At 36.3% G+C, this 22380-nt stretch overlaps 1 long non-coding RNA gene across 1 annotated transcript; it reads left to right on the top strand.

The window, feature by feature from the left end:
* The first annotated feature begins 891 nt into the window (after positions 1-891).
* LOC116422991 lies at positions 892-20890 on the top strand. Its single transcript, XR_004233481.1, has 4 exons — positions 892-1024; positions 1281-1452; positions 19440-19541; positions 20694-20890. It is a non-coding gene; the product is annotated as an uncharacterized LOC116422991 (long non-coding RNA).
* The last annotated feature ends 1490 nt before the right edge of the window (positions 20891-22380 follow it).

Below are 22380 nucleotides of genomic sequence, written 5' to 3'. Positions count from 1 at the left end.
TAGGATGCCACTGAGAAATAAGTCTGGAGATTTGATCATATACTCTTCCCATTTACATAGATAGATGGATGGATGGATGGATGAATGGATGGATGGATGGATGGATGGATATAGACACAGACATAGACATACTCTATTCCACTGAAACTGACCTCCTAGCTATCCCCCATCCCAGATTATTTGTCTCCTGCCTTCAAGAGGCTTTCTGTCTTCCATCAATTGCCTTAATTTCCTATTTTTCTGCAAAGTAAAACTCTGAAGCCAACTTGCCTTTTTTCCTGATACCCTAATGCCCTTCCCCTCTTAAAAGAGTTTCAGTTCCTTTTGGATTGACTTCTTAAGTCTACTTGGAACACCTGCAAAAGAAGAGGTGCCTCTTGCAGGAATGATTCATTTTTGTCTTTGTATTCTCAATCCCTCATATACAAATGGTGCATTATAAATGTCTACTGTAGGCAGGAGAGTTATTGTGGTGTTTCTTAGAATTTTCTGTAAATGAGAGGTCGACTACAAGCTTAGCCAGAGGGTCAAGATGTTTTCATGTGTCTGCTAAAAAATATAGCTGGCTTCCATTTAAAATAGCTGCTTGTGCTAGCCTTACAAGCCACCTTATGGAAGTTCAGGACATAATCAAAATCACTGTGTGGCTCTGCAGTAGTGCTGCTGAGTCCAAAGACCTGGCTTCAAAGCTCAGTTCCACTCTTACTTTGCATGCAAAGGACATCTTCCTTTGGCCTTGGTTTTCTCATCTGTAAAATAAAAGGTTGCTTTAAATCTTGGGATCACAATTCATCACAATGCAGCTGCATCTGTGGCATATTAGCCAAATTGTGAGGTATTTATAAAATGGTCTTAGAGAGTTTTTTTCTTTAACCTTCTAGTGGCCAAATGTCCAAGGCCCTGAGAGTGAATGCAAAGCTCTAACAACATGCTCTCTCCAACTCCATCTTCCAATACAAGGAATCAAGTATCTTGTCTATGCTGAAGAACTTACTGGTGTTCATGGAAAGTGATTGCTTTCAAGGTAATCAAATTTATGAGGGCCCCCCAGAAGATAATTTCAGGTTACTGAGAAGCTAGAAATGCCTTGAGGAGCTCTGCCTTCATTTGAGAGGCTGCTGCATTGCTTTGGGATGTGGTTGCCCAATAACTGGATTCTGGGGAAGGAGAGTCATGTAAAATTCTGAGCTAAGACCTCAGAAGGTTCTGGATAGTAGGGACTATATAACTATTGTGTGGGAAATATTCTCCTCCATCAGTTTGTGTGACTTTCTTAGCAGGATGTGCTGTATAGAATGTGCACACTGCCTGGGAGGCTGCCTCCTTCCTCTGATGCTGTTTGGTGTCCTGTCAAATATCCTGCTCTGCTTTCCCGTAATGACCATAGTGAAATTTGAACAACATAGTGATGAAGTCACATACTTTGGAGGAATAATCGGATGTGGGATAATAGTGAGTAACAGACTCTGCCAAATCTCCTGTGGATCACCTTCACCTCTGGGGGTGGGGGTGGGGGGGGGGGATTGGGCTGGCTTGGGCCCCTTCCGTTTCATCAGTGTTTGGGCATTTGAAGAATGCATTAGAGAGTAGTTGCTGACAGAAATCCTCCCCTGTCCTGCTAAGAAGCCAGAGGTTCAGTGTTCTCATGTGTTCTTTTAACAGCTAATGTGAGGAAAGTTCCATCTTGCTTCTTCTCTCATTAAAATAAAATCCTGGCCTTGTCTGTTGAGTGTTTTTGGCCAACAGAATCACCAAACTATGTCTGTCACCCATGATCCTGTTCAAAGGAGACCTTATTCTTTTGTCGTGGAAGTAGCTTTGAAAAAAGCAATATTCTTTTTAAAACCCAATTTATTTAAAAGTCCTCCAAAAAACCTTATTCCTACCATGAATTGCTTCTGAGTACTCATAGATTATCAGCAACTATTTCCATATCCACAGTTATAAATAGGAAGGGAGACTGGGGCTTTGCTTCAGGGTATGGAATTTAGAGGTCCTTAAAGGGTCTTCAAATTCTAAATTAACCAAAATATCTGTAGTGAAGTTTATTTCTCATTTAGCCAGGAATCATCCACCTACCTCTGAGAAGGCCTCCCAATAACTCCTTGAACAAAGTGAGAGCACATTTTTTATCATGTTAAGGACAGTATGTGCTGTCCCAGATACAAGTATTCCTAGTATCATCTTTGTCATAACCTTTACTTTCTAACAGCATCTTCAGACCAGCTTTCCTCTATGCTAAATGATGAGTTAATTTGTTTTTTGAATGTAACCTTCTATGTGGTCATTAAGAAGGGACTACAGTTCAGATGTTGCTCTTCATTTGATCAGCTCTAATCACACTTCAAATGAGATATTTGTCAAGTGCTTAGTAGGGGCTATAGAAATGCTTATTCCTTTCCCCTTCTTTTTCACTCCCCTTCCTTTCAAGACTAAATAGAAAGCTGATCAAACTTTGCATTCTTTTCACCTCATAAATCATTTCCTAACTACAGATATATTTAAAAGCATCAGAGAACCCATTTGCTCCTTTAACGTGACTCCATTAAGAGTACTCAGTGATTCATAAAAGAAATTCCCACTTTTTTTAGTTCCTTTCTAGAGTCTTTTAGTCTGTTATGTTTCATCATGACTGGGGAGCTCCCCGAGTTCCTTTCCACCCAAACTCATTTTCTTTGTTTCCAATTCTTGACAGATGATCTTTCCTGCTCTCACATTTCTGACTGTGGGGGCAAAAATATTGAAATATCCTAAATGTAAGTGCTGTTGACCAAGGTGTTTGGTAAGTGAATAAATGATGGTAATAGCCAATGGAAACTCAGATGGATCAGGGGATCCAAATTTGGCGGGTCCTGATCTCAAGGGTGCTAGACAGTAAGATGATAGGATATGTCCTGACCACTAGTGATTAAAAGAAACTACCACAACATTTTACATACAATAACTGACATTTAAATATCATTTTAAGTGTTTCAAAGAATTTTGTAGGTATTATCTTATCTCCCTTGAGTCTCACAAGAACCCTGGAAGGTAAGCTCTACAGGGATCCATTAAAACAGAAGAGCAAACTGAAGCCTGAGGAAATTAAGTGACTTGCCTATGATCACACACCTAGTAACCCTGAGAGGTGGAATTTAAATTTAGAACTTTCTGATGCTGAGTCCAGTAATAACAATGATGATGACATAATACCTCAAGGTTTACAAAACACTTTACAAATATTGTCTCATTTGATCCTCACAATAACCCTGGGAGGTAGTTCTTTTTACTTGGACTAATTTTACAGATAAGGAAACTGAGGTACCTAAAAGTTAAGTGACTTGTTCAAAATCATACAGCAAGTAGATCTCTAAAGTTGGATTTGAACTCAAATTTTGACTCTATGATTGATCCACAGACTTGCCTCTTTGGAGCTCTACATTACCCACAGTATTTCTTACTTTGCATATTTAATGTAAAAAGTGTGCTTAGCTAGACTCATGGGGAATAGAACTCTGTTCCACTCCCTGTTGTGTAGCAGGTAATGGGTTTATAGAGTAGATTTATAACTTAAGAAATCCTGATCTCAAATTAAAGGGACTAATCCCAAAATAGTCATGTGAGATTCTAATTTTTCACTTACCCACTCACTGAATATATATTGCTTGAAAAGTTTCTTGTTAGATACAATTTATTCTGTGAAACCCAGCCCACCATGAAATCAATTTGTCATCAAGTCTGCATTAACACCTACTATGTGTGCAAGGAATACAAAGTTATGAGTGAAATAGTCCTAAGTTTATACTCTAACCAAGGGAGGCAGTAGATAATGTGCATATAGTTCCAGAGAAAAAGGATACCAAATTATACATGACCATTTTGGGGAATAGAAAAGTCTGGAGAGACCAGAGGTTATAACAATCAGAGTCTGAAATGTTAGAGCAAGAGTGACCATCACAGAATCCATTAATTTGTCTTGTTGCTAGAACCAGCCCTTTCACTCCTAAAGAATCTCTTGGTGATGAGTTTAATGTGAGAAAGAAAAGAATTCTCTAGTTGTGGGACTGGGACTAAAACCTAGAAAAAGTCCTTGCCAAAAAGTAAACTTTCCATTTTGGAACAACAAATAAGAAAAAGATGGAATTAGTACATGATGAGGGGTTATCTCATGACCTAGAAAACCACTGTATTTGGAAGGAAACTGTCTCGATGAACTATTAAGCAGAGAACTTTCAACACCCTGATTCAGATGTGGGCAAAGCAGAAAGACACACTGTGTTGTTACAAGTATAGCTGAGTCTATATAACTATAGATATATGTTATATATATCTATATAACAGATATAACCTGAGATATAACCTGTCATGTGTCTTCATAATGCCATTGGGTTTTTGCCATGTGTGACAAAGGCTATGGCTCATTCCTATGTATAAGAAAGACTATAATAAAGTCGAATGATTTCCTCCATGCTAGACCGGGAATAGTCTTGGTCCAAAGGGTACAAACACCAATTGGAAAGATCAGTTTTCATCCCAGATTTTAAAGGATTTATAACAGTATTTTGTTTCTCATCTTTCTAGCACTGATTATCTCAAGCCTTTAAGACCTGGCACCGTATTTAGATACTCATAGAAACACTGATGCTTCTGAGATAAATGCTTTGGACATATTCTTCCATTTTGCATCCTAGACCAAACTCCTCCCAATGCCTTTCTTTATAGAGCATAAATTGATATTTCAGCTTATACTACTTTGTATTTGCCACTCTGCCTGGTTTTAACTCCACAAAACAAGATGTCTCTATACTGGGTACCTTCTCGTGTACCCTCTCCCCAAATCTTTCTTATCCTCATCTTTCCTGTCTCTACCCATTAGATTGTAAGCTCCTTGAGGGCAAGGACTTTCTCCTTATTAATTGCATTCTCAGGGCTTAGCTCAGTGCTTGACACATAGTAGGTACTTAATGGTTATTGGAATTATTTGGTTAGACCAAAAAAAATTACTTTCTCCCATTTGGAGTTGGATAATTTTGTTGTCTTCTCCACTAGTCATATGGTTTCTGCATTTATTTTTGAGTTCTTCTTAAAACACATTCCAGAATTATATAACAACTACAGTTATTACTCCTGTACTTCCCCTTATTCCTCTCCTTTCCTTTTTGTTTCCTGGCACCTCTACAATCCCTCCCCCAGGATGATATAAACATCGATCTTTCCAACTCAGTTTACTTTCCACTGTGCCACACTAATTTAAGATGCTATGTTCATTCTTTTTCTTTACAGCCAATCCTAATGCTGCCATATGAGAGTACAAGGATTGCATTGAGTGACTGAAAATCTTAATTTTTGAAATCTTTTGATGACTTTTAGAGTAGAATGAAAGTTCCCTAATACATCTGATATCCATCTTGAATAAATATTGTGAACATACTCCATTATGTCCAAAAAATCTCCTATATCAATGGGGAAAAAATCAATCTCTAAAAGAAGTGATGTCAGAAGTTCAAGAAGCACAAGGATTCTTGTTGATAAATGCCACCTATGGCATGATAAACAATGGCGGCATCTTCATCAGCACATAAAGTACAGTCCATGGCAGGTACTCTGTAAATGGGAAAAAAAAAGAAATGGATAAGCAAGTACCTTTTCATTAGGTATTAGGCTGAGTGACCCTAATTCATACCACCTTGATTACTATATACATACATACAATTATACAACAGGAATTTATTAAAACACCAACTGTGTGTTAGGTGCTTTACTAAACTCTGGGCAGGCAAAGACAAAAACTGAAATTGTCCCTGCTCTCCAGGAGCTCATCTTTTATCAAATTTAAGCGTGCAAATATACTGAAATATACATAGATTGCTTTGTTTATACAGAATAAATATAAGATCGTTTTAGAAGAGAAGGCAGTTGGGAGAACCAGGAAAGGCTTCATCTAAAAGTGGTGTTTAAGGGGAAGGGAAAGGAACAAGAATCTACTAAACACCTACTTTTTCAGGCACTATGCTAAGACTTTACAACTCTTATGGTAGGTAGGTATTATCATCTACATTTTATAGTTCAGGAAACTGAGGCACACAAACATTAAATGACTTGCCCAAAATTGCACAGGTAAGTTTTAAAGAAAAGTAGGGATGATGTGAAGAGGAGTTGAGAAGAAATTGCATTCTAGATATATGTAACAGATGCAAAATAAAACTTGCATCAGTGCATAAGCATGGAGCTAGGAGATGGGATGGCTTATGGGGGAAGAGCAAGGCCAGTTTTGACTTGATCACAGAATATGATTAAAAATCGTAATATAGAGAGTCAATGGGATGTGATGACATGGTCAGGTATGCACTTGAGAAAAATCATTTTGACAACTATTTGAGTGAACAGAGGCTCAGATCAGGGAGACCAAATGAGGAGACTATATTGCAACAGTTATATAGACTATACAGAGTCTATTATAATAATCTTATGTAAAAGACTATAGCAATACTCTATAGAAGTGATGAGAATTGAACCAAGGTGATGGTGATGGTGTGAAGAAAGCAGAAGAGGATGGATGTTATAGGGGAGATATGTTGTAATCAGACCTGATAAGATTTAGCAAGTAATTGGAGAGTAGGTACCCATAGATAATTACAAGATTGTAAACCTGAATGACTGGCGAGGTAAGAGGTATCCTCCACCAAAATCAGGATGTTTGAAAGAAGAGTGAGTTTGTGGGGGAAAGATGAGTTTTGTTTTCAAAAGGTTGCTTCTGAGAGGTCTTTTTGGTACATTCAGTTTGAAATATCTACTGGACAATTGGTAATGAAACATGAAACTCTGGAAGAAGACTATGACAGGACAGGTAGCCCTAGAAGATATTTGCATAGGAACAACAAATACATTCAGGGGAACTAATGGGTCACCAACTGAAGAATAAAGAAAGAAAAAAAGAAGAGACTCCTCAAGAAATTTGGAATACAACTACAACTACAGTTATTGGTTTTGAGAAAGATGATGATCCAGCAAAAGGCATAGAGAAGAAATCAGAAAGGTTAGAAGTAAAAAGCAGGAAAGAACAGGGTCACAAAAATCCAGAGAATATCTAGGAGAACAGGATGATCAACAGTACCCCATGTTACCAAAGGGCCCAAAAGAATGAGGGTTGAGAAAAGGTAGTCACATGTGAAAAATAAAAGATTATTAGTAGCTTTGGAAAGAGCAGTGTCAGTAGCATGTTGAGTTTAGAAATCAGGTTGCAGAGTCTGTGTCATTAATGAGAGAAGAAGTGGTGTGAAGACCGAGTTAGCATCCTGGATGTCTTAGAATCAGCTGGAATCGGGATAAGCAAAAGTTCTTGGTCTTTATTCTTGGTGTTTAGAGGTAGAAGTGTAGGGAATGGACATAGGAATCTCCACACCTCTCCTCTTCATCTCCCACCCAAAAGTGTCTCTGGCTAGTCTTACTCCACCCCCTAGTCCCACCTACAATTTTTTGGATACACCAATTATCAAGCTAGCACAGAATAGTGGGAAGGGCCATTCTCCAAGCATATGCTAATAGAGTATTGTTCAATCAGTAATTAGTCTTAAGTGTGACCTCAGTGCATCAACACAAGAGTTTCAGCCCTTTACAAAGTGGAGGCAACTTTTTCTAGAAACTTGTCTGAAAAGGGGATGAATCATATAGGATGAGAACTTGAAAAGATATTTAGATCTAGTGAAGATTTTTTTTCCAGGAAAAAAAAAAAAAAAGACTTGGGCACCAGGGGACAGCATGCGATTTTAGGCAAAGTATACTGTAGAAAATGGAAAGGTCTGTGGTAAAGAACAAATGCAGAGGAATTGATTTTAGTAAGGAAAAGGACTACCCTTCATTAGGGACCAGAGGAATAAAAGGATAGAATGGGAAATGAGGTGGAGGGATGAGATCAAAGATTAAGATCATTTTGTGATGATGATTGGATAGCTGAGATGCATGGGAATGAAGAACAGATTACCCCAAAGTTGCTGAGAAAGATTGCAGTAGCCTCTGACTATGGTCACACTTTTAGTAAGTGCCAGAGATGAAAATTTATTTATTCCAAGTCTTTCTGACTCCAGGTCTAGTATCTGTTATATTACAAAGGCCTCTTAAAGCTGTAGGATTTTAAAGGGTGAATAATTAGTATGACTTCAGTCTGACTTAAGGCATCTTCTAAATGGGAATATTTAAGAATATGCCTATTAATGACACAAAGTCCCATTAGAAAAAATTGGTCATGTACTAAAACATAAATTAGAAGTAAATATGAAGAAGCAGAAGTACTAAACACATCCTTTATAGACCACAGGCATAGGGATGAATCTGGGATTTCATTGATATAAGATGCAGAGTAACATCCTCTCTGCAATGTATCATCTTAGAAAGTTACCTAGAGCATTGAGAGATGGACTAACTTCCCTTCAAACCTTCCATCTTGTGGCCCCCACTGAGATATGGTCTCTTCTTGATGACCATACTTTCTTTGCCACCCTATTTACAATAATTGCTGCATTTTTGGACAGTCCAGCAGACTCACTTCTGTAGAGAAGTCAGAAAATTCCTTGTTCTCCATTGTCACTTGCGCACTCCCTCTACTACCCCCTATTTAACAAATTTTTCTCCTTTAAGGCTCATTCAATCCAAATTTATCATCTAATCCAAATTTGGTAGCTATTATCTCTCCCTCTCTAGAACATTCTCCTTCCTTCCTTCCACGAGTTCAGCGCTTGGATAGCAGTGTTTATTTATTTTATTTAAGACCAACATAGAGTAATTTTGGTCCAATTATACTTTTAACAAAACTTACTTTTGTAGTTTTAAACATATTAAGTGTCTTTTCCATTAATATCTGATTTGCTTTTAAGGGGTCAAATATCACAATTATCTTAATAGGGCTGCACATCTCACTTAAAATGAGACTAGAATAAATTCAATTTCATCTGAATTTATATATACAAATGGTACCGTACAGAACCTCATTCTTTATTACTAGCGTTAAATATTATAATCATCACTTTCAGTTAATCTATCACCAAAGATTTAAAGTAGCAGTCTTGTATTCTCATCTCCTTCTTTTAGGATCCATGAGGATTTAATATTTCTTACATAACAACTAAAATATACCTTTCTGATGATCCTTCAAGGACAGAATTTTAGTATCCTATCTTCAAATAATTCCATGTTGCAAATATAGCCTCCATATCATAAGGAATAACCATATAAAATTTTTTATATCTTTATCTTAATTAGATCAAAATTTCCTTCAAAGGTATTTTTCCAAAACTCCAAATCCTTTGCTTTCAAGTCCTCCAATCATGCAAATAGACTACAATTTAACTTTCTACCCAGTTTTTCTTATCCCTACTTAAGCCTTTTTATACCCTTTCAAAATTGCACCAGTTTTGAATAAACAAGTTTTTTTCAAATTCTGATCCAACACTTACCTTCTATGGAATTTGGCAATTTTTTTAATACAACCCCAATTAATTGCAATACTGCTGCCTTTGTGGTTTTTCTGAATTTACAGATGCATGGTTTTATCTAACTTCTTTTCAGGACCTGATTTCTAGTTTACTTGAACAATTATTTCTGTGCTATTATTCACAGAAAAAAAATAAAGTAATAACACTAAAACTCTTCTGAGTTAAATTTTTCTCAGTTTTAAAAGGGTTCCTGATTTAAACAAGCTTTTCTCCATGTGTTTTTCTTTCTTCCTTTTTTTTTTTTTTGGTGTGATCAGAGAAAGGGTTCATAATAGGCAATTCTTAAATACCAGATAAATCTGAATTGCGAACTTAAATCTTTGTTTTTCTTTCTCTAATCAGTGAATACACTTTCCCCTTTCACACTAAAAACAATAAATCTGTCACTATCCAGGGAGTGATAAAAGATCTAATTGCCATTTCCATGAAGTTTCCACAGTTTTACTCTTGTTTTTCCTTTTTTTAAATCTATAGAATGTTACCACATAACTCACTAAAACATTTCAGCATTTTTTTAAATGCAAACTTTATTCCCAAATTACCTTAAAATGCCATAAATCTCTGTCCCATGGGACAATGATTTGCTTTCCTTTTATGCATTTTTATCTCTACACTCTCCTACCTGGCCAGAGTTTTAAAAATTTAGAGAAAGAGGACTACTTTTCTGAAGATTTAGAAAACTCACAAAAATTCAAATTCTTTTTCCCAGAAGAAAAAGAATGTATTTATTTTACACAAATAATGTGACAAGACAGACACAAAAGCACTTCCTAACAAAGTTCCTTTAAAAAAAACACAATCAGGTGAGCACAAATAAAAGTCCCTCTGTAGGCCAGATTTGGGGGTTTTCTTATATATTTTAGATTCATTGTGTTCTATATTTAGTTGCTCCTTTTTCCTGTTTTCAGGCTTCCCCAACCCTTACCAACAATGCAGGTCTTTTGCCCTTAGGAGAATTTCTCTGATTTATTGCCCATAGTCACCAAACAGTACATCAAAACAGACAAGTAAATTTGCAACTTGAACAATTTTGGGGTTAAAGAGAGAGTCCAGCTTCCAGTGCAAACTCTAAGGAAAAGTTCTTCAGTGAAAATTTTCACTGGAATGCTTTAGAAGTCCCCTTGAGAGACTGTCCAGGTGAATGGCTTCCTTTCCTCAATACTTTTGTAATTGTGAACTGATGTGATGAAAATTCAGGTAAACTGAGGAAGCAAAATTCTGAAACCATTCAATTGGTTGATAAGAATAACAATAAAAAGGGTCTTTAGCTTCCCAACAACTTCAAAGACCCTTAGGATAGGTTTATAAGACTTCTTATAGTTTAAGAAAAGTGGATAAAAATAGAAAAGCACATAGACAGCCACAGGATTAAGACATCTGCTTTCTCTTGGTGGAAAGGATGAGATTTGTTGTTGATTGGTAGTGTCCACTTGCATTTTTTGCAAGGATAGCTAGTGGGGCAGAGGTAACAGTTTTTCTTGATATAAAGATGGAACAATGATTTATAGGAAAACTGAACTAATGAACTTAATTCAAAGTCAAAGAATTGTAACTTAAGCAGTTGCAAATTGTTGGAAGCAGGTACAGAATAGAACAAAGTTCAAAATGGTAATAATTTAATTTTCTCATTTCTCAAGTATTTAGGGAACTGAGTCAAATTTATTAAAATAGAGGTAATTCCGCAATTGATCAGTGGCCAAAGGCTAGATTTCTTTTTCTGAAAATTATTTATAGTCATATGAAGAGCAGCTTAGAGTTGCAAAAGAGTAAGGGCTGGGCTTAGAGTCTGAAGGAAAACGAGTTCAAATCCTATCTTAGATACTTAGAAGCTGGGTAAGTTACTTAACTCTACCTCAATTTCCTCATCTCTAAAATGAAGAGGGAAAGGAAATGGCAAAAGCATTCCAGTATCTTTGCCAAGAAAAACCACAAATGGGGGCATGAGCTGGACACGACGGAAACTACTCAACAATAAATCATGTGGGGGGAAATAATCTAAGGCAAATTAAAATAATGTCTGTAGTATCACCCCATACTTATCAGAAATAACAATTGTTGGAGGGGATGAGGTAAAAGGGATACAATAATGAATTGTTTGTGGAGTAGTGAACTGATCTAGCTATTCTGGAGAATAATCTGAACTATGTTCAAAGATAGGAAACCATGCATACCCTTTAATCCAGCAATACTTTTTATAGGTCTGTACCCCCAAAGAGATAGATGGAAAAAGAAAAGGATTTATGTATATGAAAATATTTCTTTATTTTAAGTTTTAAATAATTTTTTCATTCTTCAATTAAATGTTAAAAAATTGAACTTTGGTTGGTTTTTTTTTTTTTTAGGTCCAAATATTACTACTACCTCCCTTCCCTTTCCACTCCCTGAAACAGTAGGTAATCTGATATAGGTTAGGCATGTGCAATCATGTAAAACATTCCCATATTAGTCACTTTGTGTAGGAATATGAGAGGGATGGGGAAAGCGAGGGGGGTGGAAGGAAAAGAAGGAAGGAAGGAAGAAATAAAGAAGGAAGGAAGGAAGGAGGGAGGGAGGGAGAAAGGGGGAAGGGAGGGAGGAGAAAAGGAAGCAGAAAAAGATGGCTTTTTTGCTTTGGTATGTGATATGGCTAATATGGAAACATGTTTTGCATTATTTTACATGTGTAATCAAAATATTGTTTACCTTCTCAGTGAATGAGAGAAGTAGTGGGAGGGAGGGAGAGAATTTGGAACTTAAAATTTAAAAAGAAAATAATAATATGTGAACTAAGGGGAAAAATTTTAATCCATTAAATTGAGATGAAAAAGAAAACTGTCTACTGGAGAAGAAGTCTTTACTTCAAATATCTCTGATAAAAGTTTGGTATATAAGACTGAGGAATCTAACAGACAGCTTTAAGCAAGTAGCATCAATTCTGCTCACTTTAGACTATCCTTGAGCAATAAATTAAATAGTTTCAATGTAACTTCTTTGTGTCTCAGTTCCACATGTGCTTCTTCAAGTACTCATTATAGAAGACATTTAATAGACATTTAAACTTTACAATAGGCATTTACCTTGAATGGTAAACTAGTGCTACCATCAGTATAATCTGAATGATTATTCTGCCTATAAATGTCTTTAGGGCTTTTTGTGAATCTGACATTAGGCCATTTTTTTGGCCCACACAAAATATAAGACTCTCGGCAACTCACTTAACTTATTAATACTTAGGCAAGATTCTCAAATGCTGTTTAAGAGATGATGTTGAGAACCTTTGTCTTGGCAATTCCAATTTGTTTTAGTAAAGGAAGTTTTCTTAATATACTCAATGAAATCCCAGTTTAAGTCCCTATCAATATCCTGAAGAAATGAAAATTACTTAATTTTATTTCTCCATTTTTCAGATGTTTAAGTCTATAATATTTGCTGCACTGGGAATTGCAGGAGGATCATATGCAATGGTATTAGCATGGATTGCTATTAAAAAGGGTCCCAAATGTGATATAGGAGATAATTTCTGGGACTATCCCTTCTATGAATGGTAAGAACAAGCACTGCAGACATATCCTATCGGGGATTACTGTGTGGGTCTACTCAACTTGGGGAGGGTTACCTTCTCCAGAGCAAAAATCAACTTTCTTGTTATATGTTTTACACGGTTCTTTTCAATACTAGGTGCCAGAGAGCCCAGATTGAAAACGGGGAAAACTATGGTCTTTTTTCTGGGAATCTCATACAGCAAATCTCATATGGTGAGGAGGCCAAAATAACTTTGAAAAACTCTAAGTCAAGAGTAATAGCTGTCATAAGACACTGTAGCTCAAAGGAACCTTAGAAATCTAGGTTCATCACATTCATTTTTAATAGTATTAAATTTTTGCCAAATATATGTAAAGACAATCTCAACATTCATTTTTATAAAATTTTGAGTTACAAGTTTTCTTCTCCTTCCTAAAATAGCAAGCAATTTGATATAGATTATATATGAGCAATCATGTAAAACATTTCCATATTAGTCATGTTGTAAAAGAAGAAACAGAAAAAGGGGGAGATGAAAAAATAAAGTAAAAATAATATGGTTTGGTCTTCAGATTCTATCAGTTCTTTTTCTGGATGTGGATAGAATTTAATATTTAATATGAGTCTTTTGAATTTTCTTAGATTTTCTTACTGCTGAGAATAGTTAAGTCAATCATAGCTGATCATGGCAAAATGTTACTGTGTATATTGTTCTCCTGGTTTTGTTCACTTGACTTTGTATCAGTTCAAGTAAGTCTTTCCATATTTTTCTGAGATCTGCCTGCTTGTCATTTCTTATAGCACAATAGTATGCCATTATATTCATATACCACAATTTGTTCAGGCTTTTCCCAATTGATGAGCATCCTCACAATTTTCATTGTTTTTCCACCACAAAAAGGGCTGCTATAGATATTTTTGTACCTATAAGTCCTTTTCCCTTTTTTTATAATCTCTTTAGGATACAGACCTAGTAGTGCTGGATCAAAGGGGAATGCACAGTTTGATTGCTTTTTAGCATATTTCCAAATTATTCTTCAAAATGGTTGGTTGGATTCATTCACAACTCCACCAACAGACAGCACACTCATTTTAAGGTGAAGAAGGGTTACTAGTTTTTCCTATGTTATTTCTATAGCTAGCAAGTGGTGAATGTGGAACTTGAACCTAAATGCCTTTTATCATTGCATCTTATTTCTTTTGAAAAGAGAGACAGAGACAGAGGTGAGAGAGACAGATTCAGAGACCGACACAGAGAGACCCATAGACAGAGAAAGACAGAGAAACAGAGACAGACACAGAGAGACAAACAGAGAGACAGAGAGAGAGGCAGAGAGAGATATGGAGACAGAGACAGTGAAAGACAAAGAAAAATTTTATAATCTTTAGCAAGAGGAGCACAAAGAAAGTACAAAGGAAAATGTGTGCATATATGTGTGTTTCTGTTTTACCTCTGTAACAACTAAAAATCCAATACCTATTAAGTATCTGAACTTAATACTAATTAGAGAAGCACAACTAATGCCAAATCTTTTAGACAGTTTTTTTTAATAGCCTTTTATTTACAGGTTATATGTATGGGTAACTTTACAGCATTGACAATTGCCAACCCTCTTGTTCCAATTTTTCCCCTCCTTCCCCCCCACCCCCTCCCCCAGATGGCAGGATGACCAATAGATGTTAAATATATTAAAATATAAATTAGATACACAATAAGTATACATGACCAAACTGTTATTTTGCTGTACAAAAAGAATCAGACTCTGAATTATTGTACAATTAGCCTGTGAAGGAAATCAAAAATGCAGGTGGGCAAAAATATGGGGATTGGGAATTCAATGTAATGGTTTTTAGTCATCTCCCAGAGTTCTTTCACTGGGCATAGCTGATTCAGTTCATTACTGCTCCATTGGAACTGATTTGGTTGATCTCATTGCTGAGGATGGCCAGGTCCATCAGAATTGATCATCATATAGTATTGTTGTTGAAGTATATAATGATCTCTTGGCCCTGCTTGTTTCACTCAGCATCAGTTCATGTAAGTCTCTCCAGGCCTTTCTGAAATCATCCTGTTGGTCATTTCTTACAGAACAATAATATTCCATAATATTCATATACCACAATTTATTCATCCATTCTCCAACTGATGGGCATCCAATCAGTTTCCGGTTTCTGGCCACTATAAAGAGGGCTGCCACAAACATTCGTGCACATACAGGTCCCTTTCCCTTCTTTATGATCTCTTTGGGATATAAACCCAGTAGTAACACTGCTGGATCAAAGGGTATACACAGTTTGATAACTTTTTGAGCATAGTTCCAAATTGCTCTCCAGAATGGCTGGATGTATTCACAATTCTACCAACAATGTATTAGTGTCCCTGTTTTCCCCCATCCCCTCCAACATTTTGCATTATCCTTCCCTGTCATTCTAGCCAGTCTGACAGGTGTGTAGTGGTATCTCAGAGTTGTCTTAATTTGCATTTCTCTGATTAATAATGACTTGGAGCATCTTTTCATATGGCTAGAAATAGTTTCAATTTCTTCATCTAAGAATTGTCTTAGACAGTTTTCTTAAGTAAGCTTAGACTGGTCTCACTAATAGGAAGTGCCAATAATGGGACAATCTTTTAATAAGACAAAAATAGTGAAAATGATGTTAGTTGTTTGCCAGATTAAAAAGCTAGTCTAAAGACAATTCCATGTAACCTGTACAAGAGGATTGTTTCATGATTCACTGTAGGTTGACATGCAAACCTGCATGATCTTTTATTAATTTAGAAATAGAGCAAACCAATGTAGAATAGTCCTCCCATTCCCCACGAGGGTATCATGACTTCTGCCCTTAGAGATTCTGGTTCTGAGAAAACAGCTCAAAATACAAGGAATTTTTAGTGAACATAAAATTTAAATATTACAGATTTCAATAATACTTAGGGAGTCTTCCATTCAAATAATATTCAGACTTAATAGATGACTTGTTTAATGGTGCTGTGGGACAGAATGAATACTGGTTTTGGAGTAAAATGATTGCAAAGTCTTAGCTCTGCCAATTGCAATGTGAGTATCCTTGGGCAAACACACATTTCTAGTCTGTAAAATCAGCAAATTAAACAAGATAGCCTTTAAGGAAGTATCAAACCTTCACTTTTTTTCACTTAATTGTATTTTTTCCCAATTATATGTAAAGATAGTTTTCATAGTTCTTTCTTTAGATTTGGATGGCGTTTTCTAAACCAAGTCTATTGAAATTGCTAAGAAGAGATAAGTCTGTCATAGTTGCTCATGACACCATATTGCTGTTTCTGTGTATAATGTTCTCCTGGTTCTGCTCACTTCACTCAGCAACAAACGTAAGTCTTTCAGGCTTCTCTTTTTTTCCCCCTTAAAAATGACTTCTTTATTTAGTACTTTTCCCCAGTTTACATACAAAACTTTTTTTAACTTTGTTTTTTTGAGTTTTAGGTTCTCTCCCTAATCCCCAAATCATCACTTCTAAATTTATGTTATGGTAGTCTTCTCATTTACTTTAGTAAGGGGTGGAATTAGAAATACCTGTACAGAAAGCCAGGTTGTGTTCTCTTCCAGGACAGCCTTCTCACTCTCTAGAATCCAAGGTTCTGAGTTTTGCTATTTGCTAGTTTTGTGGAGCACGGCAAATCATTCTGTGTTCTTCTACGTATGTTCCCTCACCTATAAGATGGGGACAATAATACAATAATACAGCGAGATGATTCAGGACAGTTCCAATGGTCTTGTGATGGAGAGAGCCATCTACACTCAGAAGGAGAACTATGGGGACTGAATATGGATCCCAACATAGTATTTTCACTTTTTTTGTTATTTGCTTGCTTTTGTTTTTTCTCATTTTTTCTTTTTTGATCTGATTTTTCTTGTGCTGCATGATAAATGTGGAAATATGTATAGAAGAATTGTACATGTTTAACATAATATTGAATTACTTGCTGTTTAGGGAAGGGAATGGGGGAATGGGGGGATTTGGAAGGTTTTGCAAGGATGAATGTTGAAAATTATCTTTGCATATATTTTGAAAATAAAAAAAAATTTAAATAAGTAACTGGGTGAGGGAATCCTAAATTTAAAAAAAAACTGTCCATCTGTAAATCTCCCTGTATCTATTGGAGGTATCTCTATTCTCCTAGTCATCCAGATTTGTACTTTTGTATAATCTTTAAATCTGTTTCCCTGCTACACACATGTCCAATCAGTGCCAATTCTTCCTGTTTCTACCTTCACAGCATCTCTTACATTTGCCCACTTCTCTCTACTCACTCAGTCATCACTTTAATTCAGGTTCTCATACCTCTCACTTGGATTGTCACAATTGATTGGCTTCAAATTTCTCACTCTCCAAAAGCCTGCACTCCACAATTGCTTTCTACACCTCAATGGATATACCTGAAGTGAAGATCAGGCCATGTCATTCATTCTCCTACTCAATAAAATGCAATGGTTCCTTTGCCTCTAGGACCAAATATAAACTCTCTTCTTTTACTTTGTTTTTTGAGAAAATTGGGGTTAAATGACTTACCCAGGGTCACATAGCTATTAAGTGTCTGAGGCTGGATTTGACCTTAAATCCTCCTGACTCCACTGCCAGTGCTCTATCTGTCCACTGAGTTATCAAGCTGTCTCTTCTCTTTAACTTTTAAAGTCCTTATTACAAAGTGTTCTCCTTTATCCTCTCTACAACACAACCAAATTGGTCTTCTGGTTAATTCCCTCATACAAGTCTCCCTCCCCATCTCCCATGCCTTTTTCCTAGCTCTTTCTCATACTTGCCATGTACATCTCTGCCTTTTAGAAACCTTTATTTCCTTCAAAAGTTTGCTCAGGTTACCTCTCCTTTGTGAGTCCTTATCTAAATCATCACTTGCTAATAGTCCTTCAGTATATGAAGCTCTAAGGATTTGTATTATTGGCATTTGTTTCTCCCTACAGATATAGGCAGAGGAAATAAGCAAGAGATAATGTAGAATTTTAATGGACATATACAATCCTTTTAAGGGGCAGTTCAGTAGTGTTAAGTTCAAAAAGAATTGAGGTCATTAAACCTCCTCCTAGCATCATATTGACTTGGAAAACCACATGTTAACATCATCTGTGTTCTATTATATTTTTATTTTGTTAAATATTTTCCTAATTATATTTTATGTCTGAATGGTATCTAGAGTCAAGTATTTGACCCCACTGGTGTAGTTCAAAAAGTCCTAAATTTTCATCTCAGTCAAGAGGCTTTAGTTTAGCCTCAGCCCTGCCTAGATTCATCCTGAGTAAAATATAAGTGCTCTGAGCTTTATTTTCTCCCTGTAGAGAATAATGATAATATGATTTAGCAAGTGTAGTCCAGCAAGACTCATAGATGTAAAGAGAAGAGCTGGGTTCTGATATTTACTACTGTTTTGAAATCTTGGTCTCAAAGTCACTTAAACTCCATATATATGTTCTAAGTGTGTGAATATATGTGTGTGAGCTGCTATTTTTAATCAGAGACAACATGGCAGGGGGAGTGAAAGAGAGAGTAAGAAAGAGTAAAGGAAGGGGAGAGAAGGAGAAGGGAAGGGAAAGGGAAGGAGATGGAGAGAGAGAGAAAGAGAGAGAGAGAGAGAGAGAGAGAGAGAGAGAGAGAGAGAGAGAGAGAGAGAGAGAGAGAGAGAGAGAGAGAGAGAGAGAGAGACAGAGAGAGAGACAGAGAGAGACAGAGAGAGACAGAGAGAGTCAGAGGTCAGGAAGATGTGAGTACCCTTCATATATCTAATACTAATTAGTAAGGTGAACATGAATACTTTATATAATCCTTTCTGAGCTTCATACAACTCTAAAACTAAAAACTAAAGATGATTTTTATTATTATTATTATGATGATGATCTACATTGGTGAGAGAGTTCCCCACACTGATGAAATCACAGACTCATTCTCAGTGACTTAGCCAAAAGTAAGAGGGAGCAAGTTGTCCTATGCAAGATAATTAAAACAACCACAGAGAATTTGTCTATCTGAATGAATTAGCAAATGGAGTTTCAGCAAGAAATTCTTGATACTAATGAAATCCACAATAGAGTGGCCAGACCATTTTGAGATCTGCATGAGATTATATTAAAGGATCTTTTGGTGCCTAGAGTTTATGTCATTTATGGAAAGGGTTGCCATAATTATTAGTAGAATTCTCATGACAAGTTATTTTTCAAATCTTAAGATTTCATTTGCATCTTTCAAATGTCCACTGACTATAAGTTTCTTAATGGCAGGGAAGGTGTGACTTTTCAACTTTGGCTCCATTATACCTAGCCTAGTGCCATATTTATGGCATTTAATAAAGTGTTTATTGAATGAATGTCTTCACCATCTACTTCCTCACATAGGGACTATCTGACTGATAAAGTTTTGTCGCGTAAGTGCAAAAAACCTGTTGATATTGTGCCCTGGAACTTGACTCTCTTCTCCATCCAGCTGGCAGTAAGTTCTGGTCAGGTGTAAATCTGTGCAATACAACTGGTAAACGGCCTTCTTGGAACATTGTGTGGAGTGTGGAATTGAAATGAATATTGTAAGGTAAGTTTATTGTTTTCCACTTTTCATCTCTCACCATAATCATATGAATCAACTTGAGAGAGCAGGGTTGTTTGTTAGTAGAGTCCCATAGACTGTGTCTCCCCATACGTCCAGCAGAGAACTAGATCAGGAGCAAAGGGTCTTGTCTACCTGGTTGGTCACAGCTCATCACAGTCAAAACTCTTTGGTTGAATCCTAGAAGCAACAGTTTGGTATACAGTTAAGACATCTGATCTCATCTCTTCAATTCTCTGAGTTCATATTGACAAAGCATGAATGAATATCTGTCTACACAAAGCAGTTTGCAAGGACACAGAACATCGTTGTTTGGCCCCAAACATAGATTTATTCATTTCCCAGAAAAATTTAGAGCTCATTAGGTAGGTGGAAAAGTCATACCTAATGACTTTACCTTAGTTAGGGGGATTTTGCATGACTCTTTCCTCATTAGTACAGAATATGTTGCTTCAAAAGCAAACGTTCTATGGATGTCTTTCTTAGTGTAAGAGAACCAGTCGCCAAAGGGAAGGATATAACATCCATAATATTGAGTCTTTTGAGTGTCACATAGACAAGGCTAAACTAAAAAAAACCTGCTGAATGCAGAAATACTCTAATTACTTAAATCATTTATCAGCTAAGACATCATAAAAAATTGTTAAGTTCACATGCCATTTTTCCTTGCCACATACTCTTTAATTCAATGACAACAGGCTTCTTGGATGTTCTGAAAACAAGACAATGCCATTTGTATGCTCCATGACACTCCTCCACGCATTCTCTTTCCTCATCTCTGCCTTCTGGCTTCTCTGGCTTCCTTTGACTCCCAAGTAAAATCTTATTTTCTACAGTAAACATTGCCCACTATTTCCTAATTCTGATTCCTTCCCCTAATTATTTCCTATTCATAGCTTGTGTGTATAGTTTTTGTTTGTTTCTTTGTTTTCTCTTTTAGTAGATTGTGTGTCCCTTGAGTAAAGGAACTGTCTTTTTCCTTTTTTATATCCCCAGCGTTTGGTATATGGTAGGCATTTGATGAATATTGATCATGTGTTGAAAGTGGAAGGACAAAATTCAAAAACTACAAATTCTCTTCTGATCTAATTAAGAATGGAATAACATAATAATATAGGATTCTTGTCTCCTTTCTAGGATAAGTAATCTGCTTAAAGCTCTATGATGAGCCTTGACTACTCTCATAAAAGAGCCATCATCTTTGGAAGGTTTCAAAGGATTCCCCTGCTCATTTCTTGAGGAGTTACTACTATAAGGCAGCTTTGCTGATCTCTTGTCCAAGCACCAGCTCATGAAATTCAATATTGGAAAATGTATTCAAATAAATGAAAATCAGGAAAATCAATTCTTGAATAGTGATCAAAGGACAGTAATGGTTTTCAAAAGAATTATAATCAAATACCATATGAAAATCAGCTTCAAATAATGAGTAATGCAAATTAAAACAACTCTGTGGTTTTATCTCATACCTGGAAAATTGGCAACCATGACATAAATAGTAATGATCAATGTTTGGGATATCTGTAAAGGCATAAATCTAATAAGTGGAGCTGAGAAATGATTCTACTATTGGAGTCTGGACCAACAATTTAAAGTTGTGTAAGAAAGGTGACCAAACGGTTTATATCCTTTGGCATATAGGTCATACTACTGGGCATCCTAAGGAAATGGAAAAGAAAATGGAAGGTCCAATATTTACCAAAGTATTCATAGTACCACTTTGGATGATAACAATGAGTACTGGAAACAAGGTAGATATATAAAAACAAAATCCATTTCTTGGTGAAGGATTGAATAAATTATAGCATATGAAGGTATTAGAATTGTCAAGATATTAGGTGACACCCTGTTTTTCAGAGCTAAGGCCCAACAAGCAAGTTGTGCCCTGAGCTTGACAAAACAACAGCCCTTTGTGTTAACCTTCTGGATATTCTCAGCCATAGCAAAATCTCAGAATTATTTCTGGTCATAAAACCCTGCTATGAATCAGGCTTCTCATATTGTTGCTACTACCCCCCCCCCCACTATCAGCGGTACAGTTCACTGCACAGCCATAGATGTAAATAATTGATTTCCCCATACTTCCTTGGCTTCCTTCCACGAGAGGCAGGTTATGGCACATGCATCCTTGCTTGTAATTCATTTAAATCCTTCACTTTGAAATCAAAGGTCTGTTTGATACCTGACTCCTTTGTCTCTAACCTGCTCTGTTTAGCTTTGACCACATTAGAGATCAGTTCCATCTTGATATTAATTGGTGTCAGAAGTGGGATTGGACATGAATTCAGTGGTTTGGACTCTCTGGTACCATTGGGAATGGACTAGGTGCCACCTAATTTCTTCTCTACCTCCACCCCCAATCTAGTGAGTCCTCTGCCTTTATCCCTGTTTCAATCCTTCGAGCTCCACATTGAATAAACTTAGCATTCTTTGTGGGGAAATTCTAAGGCTTCTCCCTTGATGTGGTTCATCTTGGATCATTGGTGTCTCTGCAAACTTCCACTCTTGCTTCATGTCCCTGTTAAATTTTCAGTTATATATGCTTTGGTAACTTGTGTGCTTCAGCCAAACTGTTCAAAATTAGAATTTTAATTGCACATTTTGTTTAAAAAAAAACCTGTTGTTATCATGTTTGTATTGGAAGTTAGCCAGCTATTTGTATCTGTCCTGTTGTTTTGTCTGTGTCTGTGTAAAATGCAAAATATATCATGTTTTGGTTGTGAACTGATTTAAAATTTAAAGATTTAAAATGCAGCTAGTCAGGCATACTTTTAAGGTCTATAGACAGAGTTTAGAACACTTTAAAAAATTAATGAACTTTCAT

This window comes from Sarcophilus harrisii, chromosome 3 (genome assembly GCF_902635505.1).
Source record: "Sarcophilus harrisii chromosome 3, mSarHar1.11, whole genome shotgun sequence".
In the NCBI taxonomy this organism is placed as follows: Eukaryota; Metazoa; Chordata; class Mammalia; order Dasyuromorphia; family Dasyuridae; genus Sarcophilus; species Sarcophilus harrisii.
This window is presented reverse-complemented; position numbering and strand designations above follow the sequence as displayed.